General features: G+C 40.3%; 1 protein-coding gene across 1 annotated transcript in view; it reads right to left on the bottom strand.

The window, feature by feature from the left end:
• Window positions 1–14,486, bottom strand: part of PLXDC2 (plexin domain containing 2) — a 248,006-nt gene that overhangs the window by 95,463 nt on the left and 138,057 nt on the right. The window lies entirely within an intron of this gene.

Here is a 14,486-nt window from a genome sequence, read left to right as displayed (position 1 = left end):
TTTGGCATCACTTGCATCTAACAAGTGAGATATATGAAATCACACATCTACTGTCATTCAGCTCAGGATTTAACAATATTGTAGCTAGTGGCCTTCAATTAATAAGTTATGAAATTAATAAGCATTTATTTCTTTGACAAATGGGAATTTTTATCAAGCCAGTTAAGCCCTTTGAGTCTTATAACAGTCACAATTCATGGTCTCTTCAACAGCCTTTAGACTCTCTCTGCTCTCAGATGTGCAGGCACATACCAAACTGCCACGTGAGACAGCTTGAAGTCAAAAAGTCACCATTTCTACTTGAGCAAATAGCTACAAAAAGATTTTTATAGGTAAGCAGCCCCAGGCATCATGGGTCATGATGCAGGTTATAGAGTCTGGCTTTCCTCTTTTCAGGTTGGTTAAAAGCAGAGTTCCAGGCTACACTTCAGCCTGCACAGATTTTGCAGTACAGTAATGGGTGAAGATAAAACAATTCTAACACGAATTGCAGGGCAGACCCTGACTGAAGAGTTATACCAATGGTGCTTCTGGCAAGACAAGGCAGTGTTGCACACACACACTTGAAGAGAGGTGGCATTTGCACTGATGGCCCCTTATGGGGCTATCAGTCTATCCCCTGTTTATCCCCTACTTCAGACTTGAGACCAGCACTGGTGAGTGAGGCAGGGTAAGAGTCCCATGCTAATGATTCTGGCTACCCCATAATTTCCTGGAAACACACTAGAGAGGCACATCAACAAGCTGCTTTTCCAGGCGGATGTAGCATCACTGACAAAATGACACACATAACATATTAAATTGTTACAATATTATGGCCTAGTGGTAGTAATTCCAAAATAAAAGCCCTGTCTACAACAGTCACTGCAAGTGATTGGAGCATGAAGAAGTTCCTAAAAGTAAATGGAACAAAACCACATGAAAACAAATGTAGTTTTGAGATAAGCTTTAAATGAAAACAACAAAAACCTCTTTTTTGTGACATGTCATTAAATTTATGCTTTGTGACAAAATTATCACTCTAAACCATGGCAAGGAAAACCTCCATAAACTTCTCTTTCCTATGATTTTAGAAGAAATTTAGCCCTAAAAGCTCATTTCCCATGCTCACACCTGGAACCATCTCCTCAGCAACAGGCATATGCATGAAAAAGCTTGAAGACTTGGGATGTCACAGCCCACTGACAACATTGAGAGAAGGAAGGGGAAAGGGTGTGAATGCAGCCAAGGCCAAGACTGTAAGGAAGAGTGAGAAGCAAGAGAAAAAAATAAAGTCTCAATTGAAAACTGACAAAGATCCATGAGAATCTATTTATTTCAATGGCTTTGGTTTCAGAAAACAGACAGATATGAATCTGAACAATTTGCAAGGGTAATGAATTTAGGAAGGACTGGCTTGAGACAGGGTGGTTGCCAAAGAAGGAATGATGACATAATGAAGAGGCTGGCAACGGGCAACTGATTTTCCATAATGTGGCTCAGACAACACTTGCATACATTCTATTTTCTAACTATTGTTAATGCAAAACACGTAGCAGCATTTGCTTTTCTAAAGACTACCAGGAGTCAGGGATGGATAGACATGAATAGTCATCATATGAACATTGCAGCACAGTAAAGATATTAAGAAAATCTGTTCTCCCTGTACTGTCAGAGATGCAAAAGAAATTCCATGTGCAGAATTTTACATGACAGATCCCAAGTAGTGAAATTAGAATACTTTAGCTGAAGTAATGAATATAAAAGCCTTACACAGATTTATTAATGTGCTTTTCATACTATTCAACAGTTAGAGATACAGATAAGAAATGGAAATTATGGGTGGTTTGTGGCTGTGGATACAACAATGCAGAAACTCAATAGCAAGAATATATTTACTTTTAAATATTTACTTTTAAAATATTTATTTTTTAAATAATGCTGCTGGTGACATGTAAAACTACGTAACTAAATAGCCTCTTAATGTGAGCCTGTGACATCAGTAGGATGGTTCCAGTATGATGGTTTTCTGCTGCTGCCTTTTAGCTCCCACAAACTATTTCTGCCTTCCTCATCAGTGAGGGCTCGCACTGGGTCTCTGTGGGATGATCTGGGGCCATTTTAGGATCCAATTTACTTTGTTAGTTATATTTCTCCAGCAATAATTTCAGTGTTCACTTTTAAATCCTTCATTGATTTTAATTAATCCTGTTTAAGCTTCCAAACTTTTCTTTTAGATAACAAGCTGCTTATAGCACAACAACCAGAAATTCCACACTTACTAATGCAGCTGGAAATCAAATTTACTGTCACTTGCCATAATTACTTTGGACATACTGCCAATGGCGCAAAAAATGGGTAAATCTGAAGCAAAATAGAGGGGCAAGAAATCTTGTTTTCCAAAATATGACAAGTTGCAAATTAGAACATTGTTTCGAGTCTTCAGATGTTTATTTTTCTTGCAACTTGTTTTTGTTATTAATTAATTTTTTGGATGATGGCACTATACCACATATTGATACATCATGTTAAAGATACTAGAGCTAATGCAACACAGATTAAATAACAAAGGTAATATAGAATAAATGCCTAATTGTTGTACTAACATTACACTAGCTTAAACATCTTGATATATGTCATCCTGTGATCTACTGGAATAGCGTTTAAGGTAATAAAATGCACAGCATAAAAATGGAGTAGAACCCCTTCACTGATAGAACAAAAAATTATTAACTGAATAGGATTCTTACCTATAGCTTTAAAAACTTCACTTAGGTGAACTAATATTGTAGCTGCTGAGTACTTCCAAATAAAATATTTCTAATATCTTTTCCTGACAGAATTAAAGGTACTTTATCTACAAAGGCAAAAACCTTGCCTGTATTACTCTCTTCTAGCACCTAATGCTACCTATGCAGAGGGGAAAAAACCCAACTAAACAGACTTTGACACTTTTTCCTTTGAGCGCTGCTCTGCTACAACTCGTAAACATTTTCCACTACTTCAGAGAGGAGCAGTGGTGAGTGTTGCTGATTCCTGCTGTTGCAGATGTGTTTTAACAGAGGACAGAATGACTCGGTTGGAAGAGACCTTCAAAATCATTGAGTCCAACATATGCCCTAACACCTCAACTAAACCATGGCACCAAGTGCCACATCCAGTCTCTTTTTCAACACATCCAGGGGTGATGACTCCACCACCTCCAAAAGGCAGGTCATTCCAGTACTTGATCATTCCTACCGTAAAAACTTTTTCCTAATATACAATCTCTATTTCCCTTGACACAGTTTAAGACTGCCTTCTGCTTCTGTCAGTTGCTGCCTGGAGAAAGAGTCCAACCCCCACCTGACTACAACCACCTTTCAGGAAGTTGTAGAGAGTGATAAGGTCACCTCTGAATCTCCTTTTCTCCAGGCTGAACAGCCCCAGCTCCCTCAGTCATTCCTCACAGGGTTTGTGTTCCAAGCCCCTCCCCAGCCTCGTTGCCTCCTCTGGACGTGCTCAAGCTTCTCAACGTCCTTCCCAAACTGAGGGGCCAGAACTGGACACAGCACTCAGGGTGTGGCATCACCAATGCTGAGCACAGGGGAAGAATGACCTCCCTGCTCCTGCTGGCCACACAATTCCTAATGCAGGCCAGGATGCCCTTGGCCTTCTTGGCCACCAGGGCACACTGCTGGCTCACGTTCAGCCGGCTGTTGACCAGCATCCCCAGGTCCCTTTCTGCCTGGGCACTGTCCAGCCACACCGTCCCCAGCCCATAACACTGCAGGGGGGTTATTGTGGTCAAAATGCAGGACTCAGCACTTGGATTTATTAAACTTCATATTACTGGACTCTGCCCATCCATTCAACCATTCCAGGTCTCTCTGCAGAGCCCTTCTCCCTTCCAACAGATCAACACAAGCTCCCAGCTTAGTGTAGTTGCAAATTTACTAGTGAACGACTCAAACCCCTCATCCATGTCATCAATAAAGATATTGAACAGAACTGGCCCCAGCACAGAGCCCTGAGGGACACCACTGGTGGCTGCCCCAGCTGGATGCAGCACTGCTCACCAGCACTCTCTGGGCCCGGCCATCCAGGCAGTTCCTAACCCAGCACAGAGTGCTCCTGTCCAAGCCTTGGGCTGCAGCTTTTCCAGGATGTGCTGTGGGAGACAGTGTCAAAGGCCTTGCTGAAGTCCAAATACACAACATCCACAGCCTTTCCTGCATGCACCAGATGGGTCACCTGGTCATAAAAGGAGACCAGGTTGGTCAAACATGACCTACCCCTCCTAAACCCCTGCTGGCTGGGTCCAATACCCTGGTCATAGTGTAAGTGTTGCATGATGACACTTAATATAAAATGCTCCATAACCTTACTGGGCACTGAGGTCAGGCTAACTGGCTTATAATTACCAGAATTCTCCTTCCCAGCCTTTTTGTGAATTAGTGTCACATTGGCCAGCTTCCAGTCACCTAGAACCTCACCAGTGAGCCACTAAAAATGGAGGCAAAGAAGGAGTTAAGCACCTCTGCCTTCTCTTCATCTGCAGCCACTAAGTTCCCTCCCACATCCAGTAGAGAACAAAAATTGGTCTTACCCTGACACTCTTATCCCTCTCAACCCCCCACATCACCAGGCCAGCCCAGATATACAGAGCCTTGAGGGGAGGCACGTCAGGAGATGGGCAAAGATACAAAAGAGGCTCCAATTGCCCCAGTGTGGTTGTCTAGCTTCTTTATTCCATGAGATGAAGGAAAAAAGAGAGAGAGAACAGGAAGGGTCATGGTCTTATCTAGGCTCTGGACAGGGAGGGCTTTCTGGCTCTCTGCCAACCCCATCAGAGCAGGAAGGAAGGGACCACACTTATCTGATCCCAGTCATAGGGGTCACTGGGAATGGGGAAAGCATATTCCAAGTGCACTGTAACATTACCCTTCCTTTTGCCATTAATATATTTTAAAAAACATTTTTTATTATCCTTTACAAAAGTTGCCAAATAAAGTTTGAACTGAGTTTTTGCCTCCCTAATTTTTTTCCTACATGCCCTAGCAAACCTCTTAAATACTTTCTGAGAGACTTGACCCTCCTTCCAAAGATGATACATCCTCTTTTTATTCCTAAGTTCCTTCAAAACCTTGTTGCCCATCCAGGCTGGATGTTTGCCTTGTCGACTCATCTTTCAGCACACAAGGACAGTCTGTTCTTGTGTCCTCAAGATCCCTGTTTTGAAGCACACCCACCTTTCCTGGACTCTGTTGTTTATAAGGGCTGCTTCCCAAGGAACTCTCTGAATAAATCTCCTAAATAGACCAAAGTCTGGCCTTCAGAAGTCCAATGTAAAAGCCTTACTGATGTTCCTCCTGATTTCACCAAATATCAAGAACTCTGTAACTTCAAGATCACTATGTCCCAAGCGGCCTCCAACCACCACATCTCCCACCAGCCCGTTTCTATTTGCAAACAACAGGTCTAACATAGTCCCTCCCCTGGTGGGCTCACTCACCATCTGTGACAAAAAGTTGTCCTCCACACGCTCTAAGAACTTCCTGGACTGCCTCTTTTCTGCTGTGTTAAGTTCCCAGCAGATGTCTGGTAGGTTAGAATCACCTACAAGAACAAGGGCTGCTGATCCTGAAATATTCTCCAGCTGCTTACAGAATGAGTTGTCCACCTCTTCTTCCTGGTTGGATGGACGATAACAGACTCCCAGTAGGATGTCAGCCTTGTTGGCCTTTCCCCTAATTGTTACCCATAGGGACTCAACTTCATAGTCATTAGTTTCAATACTCATGGCATCAAAAGCCTCCCTAATATAAAGGGCCACCCCTCCACATCTTTCCCATGTTTCTTCTGAAGTGCCATCCAGTGCAGTGCTCCAGGTGTGTGAGTCATCCCACCACATTTCCATGAGGGTGACCACATCACAGCTCTGCTGTTATACCATGGCTTCCAGCTATTCTTGTTTGTTGCCCATGCTGTGTGCATTGGTATACATGCACCTCAGCTGGGCTACTGATTTCTCTCCTAACTCAGGTTTACCATCCTTGGGCCTGCTTCCAGAGAGCCCAGATGCATCCCCCTCCACCTTCAAACCTAGTTTAAAGCCCTGTCAACGAGTATCACCAGCTCAAGAACTAAAATCCTTCTGCTCTTAGCAGAGAGATGGAGCCCATCCAGTTCCAGCAGGCCAGGTGCTGTAAAAGTTGCCCTATGATCAAAGAACGCAAAATTCTGCTGATGATACCAACCCTTGAACCACTTGTTGATGATATGGGCTCTACTATTCCTTTCATCATTTTTCTCTGCCACCAAAGAGACTGAGCAGAACACCACCTGTGCTCCTGCCCTATCAACCACTTGATCCAGTGCCCTAAAGTCCCTTTTAATTGCCCTGATGCTTCTCTTTTCAATCTTGTCGCTGCCAGCCTGGAGTACCAGCTGTGGGTAGTAACCAGAGGGCTGAATCAACCCATGGAGTCTCTCAGTGACATCTCAGGAAGGCAGCAGACTGTGGGATGGGTCTGGTTGACATATGGGGCCCTCTGTTCCCTCCAAAGGGAGTCACCCACTACGACTACCCTTTTCTTTTTAATGTCAGAGGGTGATACCTCTGACAGATTAAGCACAACTGGGAGGCTCACAACACAGATTATTTTCTTCTACATGCTCTGGCTGACCCTCTAGATCCAGGGCATTGTACCTATTCTGAAGTAGCATGTGGGTAGGTGATGGGGGTCAGGAGGAATTTTTATCACCTCCCTTAGTAGGGACCCATTTCCACGCCTCTTCATCCACCAGGTGCCCTCCTATTGCCTGACAGTGAGAGGCATGGAAGTCCTCTGACTCTTGGTGGGCCTCCCTTCAAGGGTGGAAGTGCTGAACTCCACCAATCTGTTTCCCTTTCACTTTCCCTAATATTCCTTTAGACTTTCAACTTCCTCCTTAAGCTTGGCCACCAGCAAAAGGAGATCATTCACCTGTTCACACTGCAGGCAGGTTTCTTCTGCAATGCCCCCTAGAACCAGTCATAAGCTCAAACACTCTGCACCGGAAGGGGTCTGGACAGACACATCCTTTTTTGGAGGCTTCTATTTGGCTACACACACTTCTACTAACAGAAGTTTTTGATAATTTAAAAACCATTACTAACACAAATCCCCAAAACCAAACAACCAACAGTAACAGAACAAACTAAAAACCCCTCTAGCAGGAGGAAACCTGCAACCCTGCCTGTGTGAAGTGCCACGCAAACTGCCTGCCATGCCTGCAGAGATGTGCCATGCCCTCAGAGATGGGCCATGCCTCTCCCTGCTAATGAGAATGAGGAACCAACCTGCTCAGTGCTCTTTTAATTCCCCACTGCTTGTGGAAATGGAGAACTGCTCTGATATGAGGTACAGCCAATTAGGGAAGCATCCTGCAGCAATCTAAGGAAATTTACAACTCATTTTGATAGCAAGAGGATCATGATATCATTTCTGCAAACATAGTAATTTCTTAAGGAAGCCATGATCAGTCAGTGCAGGTGCCTAGGTTTCAGCAGAAATATGAGGAACAATATGAATTTCATAAGTATTCTAGGAACAAGAACACAAATTTATGACATTTATAGATATGGAGGATAACATGCTAAGGAGAATGAAGCCCTCAGTTTCCCTGGCTATTACGAGTAATCATCAATGGTACCTGGTGCTGTGGGGCACTAGCTAGCAACAGCATTACACAATACACAGGATTTCAATTTTTATAATCCAAAATTATAAAACTGCATTTACAGCTGCTCGATTTGAGAGGTAAAATATGTTTCCCTTAAAAGTTCAAATAAAAGAGTCTTCCTTAAGATGCACATGGGACCAAGTGACTGAAAAGATTTTACTACCCTGGGCAATAATATTGATATTAGTAGGAAATCAACACATTAAAAAAAAATGAAACCCAAACACTGCAAAAAACAGGAAAAAGAACTTTTGCCAAAGTCAGAAATAAACTTTTTCAGAAAGGACAACTTTTAATAATATTTTGACAGAATTCAAACTATGACCCACCTCTTATTAGAAATCTTGTAACCTATAGCAGTCCCTATATTTAATAATTAATATTAACTCTGAGCTGCACTTTAAACACAATTCTAAGCCTAAATAGTCTTTCAATACTCTATAGCTGGAAAGACTTAATTTTTGGAAAAATCTTGTAACCAAATATCATTATGATCTTAATTTTGGCATTAGGAAACAGATATAGTCAAGTAGTATTTCACAAATCTTAGAAGGTTTATGAACTGACCACGTCTCATTTGGTATAGGAATTCCACACTTATACATAATTTTTATGGACCGCTGCTTTACAGCATCAAAAGTGTGTTTCCCACTCTTCTTTGGGAGTTTCTTTTTTTATTTAGAAGCTATAAGCAGAAATGTATTGAAGCTTTTATTTTTTTTTGTTTTTAACTTATAAGCATGCACTAGACCAAAGAAACCAAAGAAACATATTTTGTAGCAGCTGGAGAAAAAAAAGATTTGTCAAGAGTTAGGTATCTTTACTATGAGGTAATAGCATAATATTATTGAGACTTTGAATGCTACTGTAAAGGCTAAGCATAAGATAAATGCTTAATTAAAAATTATGCTATAAAAAGTTATGGATCCATTTTAGACATAGTCTATACCTAACAACTTCTCAGAGTTCAGTGGAGTGGTTTCCAGCTACCCTGAAGGCTCTTTGCCTTAACATTAAGTCATTTATTTTTTTTTTTTCTGGTTCATCCCTACAATGTGACAGGAACCGTCAGTGAAAAGAGCGTAGAAAAGAAAAAAAAAAAAAAGAAAAAAGAAAAAAAAGAAAATTTATTATTATTTTCTGCAAAATTATTTAATTTTATTTAATGCTTACTTGGCATTACATGTAGACAAATACTTTGGCTATTTATCTGTTATTCCATGAAACAGAATCTTAAAAAAACACAAATATGGTCATTTTAAGCTGTTACCACTTCAGTACCAGTACTGCCCATAATCATCACAAAGTTGGCAAATGCCCTAATATGTGATGATCAGAGTAATGTCAAGGCATATGAAATGCTTTTTTTTCCCTAAAGCTTATTCTCTTTGCCCTAAGTACTTCTGATCCAATTTGCAAAGATAAAGTATAAATGTGGGAATGGAAAGGGTTCTAAGGGTTCCAAGGAAGGTAGGCAAAGAAGAGTTTCCAGGGAGGGATTAGTCCCTTACAAAGACAGGAAGGGTATTCCCAGGACACTTAACACAGGAATGACAGACAAAGGAAGCTCTACAAGGAGAAATTTTTTTGTTACAACTGTATGACAATATAAGACATCAGAAAAAGATGAGATAAATTAAGACAATTGTATGAACTAGTCAACAGCCAGACCTCCACAGTCCCTTCAGAGTGACCTGCCCACTGGCGATGACAAGTGTAATCCCCTGTAACAGATATAAACTAATCTGAGGCACTGATTTTGGCTAGAAACACTGTGTTTCACTCTGCTTTGTATCATATTTACCCTTCAACAGATGTTGCCCATAGGGCAATTTGTATTCTCAAAGAGCTCCTCATTAAGTGATGAACACATCTGCTGGCTCCTTTGCTGAAAGGTTCAGAGCAGCAGGAACAGCCAGAAAAACCTTGCTAGATTTCTGACAGACTCCAACAAAACACTCCACTCAGGACACTGATAATTCAAAGAACGAGGTAAATTTCACTACCTATCCACTGGTTTGGAAGTTTAAGTAAATAAATTAATGAGATGCAGGGAAAATAAATTCATTAGCATAGACTTTCTGCAGGCTGCAAATGCACAAGCATCCTCACCCTTAACAAGCTCAGGTCCTCACTCCATGGTTCCTTCTCTTTCCATAGCACCACCAGCTAGGTGAACAAATTTCCCTCCTGCTCTGAGGTATTGCTCTGTGTTCCAACACAGAAAGAAAGGGCTGAGACATGCAACATCAGGCTTTATTCCTTCCCCACAACATACTCTCTCTCTATCATTGATCCCTTTTCCTTGAAAGTACTGCAAAATATGATGCAAATTCTATTAGAATACTCACACTTTGGTGCTTATTTTTCATATCCCTTCTGCAACATTGAAAACAGTAAAATTGAAGAGAATTCCATAATGATATATACACATTCAATGTCCAAAACGAAATTTAAAGTGTTATCTCTCTATAGAACTTCAGCTTTTAAGCAGCTAACCAACTAGCTAACCAGAGATATTTTGCCTTTGCTACTTTGCCACAAGCCATATGTACACTTAAAAAGAATTTCATACTGAAATAAGTGGGATTCCTCATGATAATGAAAGATTACTTTGAAACAGTTGTCCCTACTAGTCAGGGTTTAGGAACCATGTTCAGGTACTTCATAGCTGCTCTTCAATGCAAGATCCAATAACATCAGGTTTCAGCAGAAAAATTATTTCAGTATTTTTAATGCTTGTGCTCTTATTTTGTGTCAATAGAGCATAGGACAGTTGTAGTTTTGATGAAAAGCTGCATGAATCTTGGATGCACAAAGATTTCTTTCTTCCATAAATACAAGTATTTTAAGCATGAGATCTGGCCTGAGGAAGTAATAATCATACAGAGTTCTTGATTTCTGTTTTAGAAAATTATCAACTGTAATTTGATACACTGGCATTTACAGCTAGGATGGCTTTTTATTTCTTTGTTTGGTACTCCTTTGATTGACCCTGGTGAAAATGCTCAGGCAGCATCCTCAGAGTTATTTCAGACAATTCCTCCATCCAGAATATTCCTCTAGTGAAAGACGATTCACCAAATATTATCTCACCAGAATATAATACAGTATTTAAAAAATCAGCTGCTTGCTTCAACTTCAGTAATTTGCTACTACACAAGGTAGGTAGACATGCCTGGAGCCTTCTTCATTCCAGCTGGCAAAATGTCTCTATATTCAGCATTATAAATCTAAAAATGTAACCACCTAGTCACTTCAATTTCTACTGTTATTGTTATGTTTCCTTAATGCTGGGCAATGCTTGCACAGCAAGATTCTTTCCTGCTCCCTGCAGTACCTCAGAGAAATTTAATGTCAACAAAAAATGTCATAAAAGAAAAAAACCCACTGAAATAACTTACAGTATCTGATATAAAATTGCACTAAAAATTACAGACTGATAAACAAAACAATAAAAAAAAAAAAACTCCCACAGAGAATAAACAAGAGAAGCTTTCCACAATGAACATGGAAAATTAATACAGCCAGGAATGAAGTTTACAGCACGTGGAGGAGGATGTAGGGCACAGAGCTTCAAGGATGCCTTTGAGAAGGGTTATGGTACTGCATGGAGACATTTATCACCAGAGAGGGTTTTCCCAGCACCACTGAGCTCTGTGAGGGGTGTCAGTGACTAGCAACAAGCAGACTTCATATACTCAGCTCCCTGCATGCACAACATGACTCGCTATCTCACAAATTTTGGTTGTTTTTTTTACAAAAATACATTTTTGGCCTGTAGGCTACAAACTTTAGAAAGCTTCACAAAAACCAAAGTTCAGCTTCTTATTTGAGAACTATCTATAGGAATGTGGGCAGAGACATGTCTGTATAGCAAAGAACCAATTACTCATTTTGTAAATTATTTCTATTCTAATATATAATTTCTATAATAATATATAGCATTTTCAAATACAAACTAAGACAGCAGTGAACAAAAACCCTTCAAAATATTTTCACTTCCCATTCTTCCTTGTCTCAAACACAATCAGCTCATCAAAACTATTCAGAATAAGAAATATTAGCTAAAGAGGAAAAGATGTTGAGTTTTAAACCACAGTGATTCCAAAATCATCCTATGCAATTTGGGAACCCTACTATGCCACAGTGCACACTCCATGAAGAATGGCAGAAACCATTGGGGTTGATGTTTTTATTGTGACAGGGATTTAATGTGCCATTGTCCTCAACTTGCCTTTTAAGAAGACTATTTAATTTCTGATTTGGATGTAAAAAACAGTTTGTAGTGTTGTCATTAGCATAATTAATCATATCCCACTCCCCAGGAAGTGGACATCTGTCATGTGGGAGTTTTGTACACATTAACTTTGTCATTCTTTTGATGTCAGAATAACCTCTGGAGGTATTCCAGGTCTCTAATAATAGTAATGTCATTGTAAAATCTTGGTAAATAAGAAATAGCAGACCATAGAGTATACGAAACGTGGAACCTGTATTCATCTTCTGTTATTATAAATCATTGGTGGTGAAGTGTGATGTTTAGCCTAGCAACAAAATTTGCAAATACATCTGAATTAAAACACTTTTAGAGAGTTAGTAGAGAAGTAAATCTTCCTTTTCCTGCTAGATGAGCTTCAAAGCCCTGCAGCTGTAGTAAATGTTGCATCCTGGGCTGACAGAATGACTTACAGTTACTGGTCTTTATCAAGATAATATTTCAAAATCTATTATTAATTAGATCTTTTTCAAGCTTAATTTTGAGGTGGAAAAATCAATGAAATGTCAATGAAAGAAATATCTGTGCAAATGTCAATGGTGTACATTAAAAGGATTGATTTTAAAGCTGTATTTAGCTTGACAATAATCCATAGATCTATTTACAGCAATAATGTTTTATTTAGTCCAAATGGAGCAAAAAGAAAAGCATAATTATCAGCCAGTGTTCCATTAATAGCAAGAGAAAAGAATCCTGCAGAGCTGCAGTCATTTTTACATTCAGACTTTTTAAAAAAAAAGAAAACAAAAGAACAAAAGAAAAAAACACTTAAATTCCCCAGTTTACTCTGTATTAAAAGGAAAAAAATATGTACCTCACAAATTGCTACTACACAGTTCACTTCATGAGATGAACTTTCCTTCCAAGTCTTTTCGGTCTGATGGAGAAACTGGTCAGAGCAGTATATTAGTGAAAGTGGTAAAAGTAGTAAGAATTAAGGTCTTCCATTAAATGGGAAGGCTCAGCAGAATGACCACACAAAAAAGAAATTACTTGAAGAGAGTGAACTATGTGAAATTTTAAGGAACCAAGCACAGTAATAAGAATAAAGGGACATTTAGATGGTGAACCCTGTTCCCACCACTGCTGCTTTAGCTTTTCAGGAGCTATCCCATCCTTTTGTGCTACACAAATTATGTGCTTGATTTTGGCAGCCCGTCAAAAGCAACTCCTTTAATAAAGAATACAGAATTAGGCATTGATGATCAAGCACCAAAATGAAAGTAACAGCAAAACAGAATGGAAATCAGAAAAAATCTCAAAATCAGTGGTTCTTGGCTCATCTTATCCACATTGGTATCAAAATATTATTGCTGATCAAGAAAAGAAAACTAATACTGAAGTCAGTTCATAATTCTGCACCATTTTTTATCATTCTACTGCAAATCACTTTAATATCAGCCTTTATTCACCTTTGTCCATCACATGTATTCTACTTTGGTAGCTCCTCCTGATGAGGAACATGACAAGAACCTCTGCTAAGAGTTCCCACTCTTGTTGAGACACTGGCTGAAATTGTAACCCTAATCTCTTAGTCATAACTTCCCCATTTAGGACTCCAGTGGAACATGGATATCCCCTGATCATGTCCATCTGGACCCTGTAGCAAGAAAAGGAAAAGCTTTGATCAGGGACAGGGTAGAATTATTCCTGATGATGGTGGCCTATTTCTGCCTGCTTGTCCTGTCACATCTCTAGGCTGAGCACCACCAGCCAGGGTCCATGAACTTGCTGAACATGTTCAAGGACCAGAGGATCCTCTCGGTGTGTTCTCCATGATGCTGTCTTTTGCCTCCGTGTTTTCATTTTTTTACTATTACTCCTTCTCCTTCTAATTTGTTGTCTTCATGTCATCTCCTTTTCCTCATTGAAATCAAATTGTCTTTCAAGGAGTTGGAGTGGGAAGGGCACAGAAGGGGTTGATGGCTGTTTCCAGCACAGGAGATTGGTGCAAGCAGCAGCCAGCAGCTGTGGGAGGAAGAGCCCCAAACATGAGCCATCAGTGGTGCCCAGAGCTGCCAGACTGGGAGCTCGAGCTGGCCCCACCTTCCTTCTTACCCCACTCTTCTCATGGAAAGAGGAGAGGAAGGCCATGGCACATTTTCAGAGGCCACACCATGACAATTCACTGTGATGGGTTTGCCTAACAGGTGACACTTGCCATACTTCTACCAGTACTTCTCATCTTTTGGCAGGAAATCCTTTCCCCTTGGGCAAACTCTGTCTCCCTCCTGGTTCTGGCTCCAGCACGCTCACCTCCAGTGCAACTGCTAAACACACACACCTGAGTTCTGGGGAAAATACCTAAACAGAAAAGGATTAATGCTGTACAGTCTTTCAATGAGATGGGTTTATAAAAGTTCAACTTAAATGCTGGAGGTTTTTCATCATATTGATATTTTGTGATTTTCTTTTTGTGGACAGGAAAATTTCCTAAATAGAAGCTGTAGTTTATCTCTTGACATATACAAGCAGGGGGGGAAAAAGTATTTTAAATAGCTGCAAGAAACTCTTCTCATCT

This window comes from Lonchura striata, chromosome 1, assembly GCF_046129695.1.
Source record: "Lonchura striata isolate bLonStr1 chromosome 1, bLonStr1.mat, whole genome shotgun sequence".
Taxonomy (NCBI): domain Eukaryota; kingdom Metazoa; phylum Chordata; class Aves; order Passeriformes; family Estrildidae; genus Lonchura; species Lonchura striata.
The sequence above is the reverse complement of the archived record's forward strand: the minus strand, read 5'-3'. Positions and strand labels throughout refer to the sequence as shown.